Raw genomic sequence first — 950 nt, forward strand, 5'->3', positions numbered from 1 at the left:
ATGTTAGAAAGCATTACGCACAAATTTTAGAGAATTTTTTTTTTTTTTAATCTGTAGCAAAGGTTTGTCTGTGCTTCCAGACTTGGCCTGATTCTATAAGTGAACCAGTTGAAGACAAATACATTTAAAAAAGGAAATATGCCAAGTTACGTGATTAGATTGTATTACTTAGGAAAATGCATTTCATCATTTTCATAACAGATGATTACCTAAATCCTATTGGGAAAATAGAACTTCAAAATAAGTTAAGATTATATCTGCTAAAATGATGTTAGTTTCTGAAGGAAAAGTGAGGAGAGAGTGAGGAAGGGTAGGAGAAGGGTGAAAAAGTGTCAAAGGTTGACCATCCAGTTCCAACAAGTTAGAGATCATTTTTTATTTTTTTCCTTGAGTCATGACTAATCTTTATTACCTCACTTAAAATTTCTGATTTATGAGAGTCTGCAGAGGGTTAGGAGTCATTGAAAAAAATGTTATAGAATGTATACAATATATTTTTAGTTTATACAGATGTTTTCCAGATGCTGGGCCAAGATCACTTACATCATTTCAAGTAGACCACATGATTTTGACTAAAGTTGACTGAATATGACATGAAGATCATGGTATTGAGCCAAATTGTTAAAATTATGCTAAAATATTTTGATGGCCAAGTTAATAGTTTTGCTTTATGGGTCCATAATACAATGTTATTCTTTATTACATTTTTTTTTTTTTTTGAGACAGAGTCTCACTCCGTTGCCCTGGCTAGAATGAGTACCATAGCGTTAGCCTAGCTCACAGCAACCTCAAACTCCTGGGTTCAAGCGATCCTACTGCCTCAACCTCCCGAGTAGCTGGGACTACAGGCATGAGCCACCATGCCAGGCTGATTTTTTCTATATATATATTTTTAGTTGTCCAGATAATCTCTTTCTATTTTTTTAGTAGAGACGGGGTCTCGCTCTTGC

Source organism: Propithecus coquereli, unplaced genomic scaffold (assembly GCF_000956105.1).
Source record: "Propithecus coquereli isolate 6110/MARCELLA unplaced genomic scaffold, Pcoq_1.0 Scaffold245, whole genome shotgun sequence".
Lineage (NCBI taxonomy): Eukaryota > Metazoa > Chordata > Mammalia > Primates > Indriidae > Propithecus > Propithecus coquereli.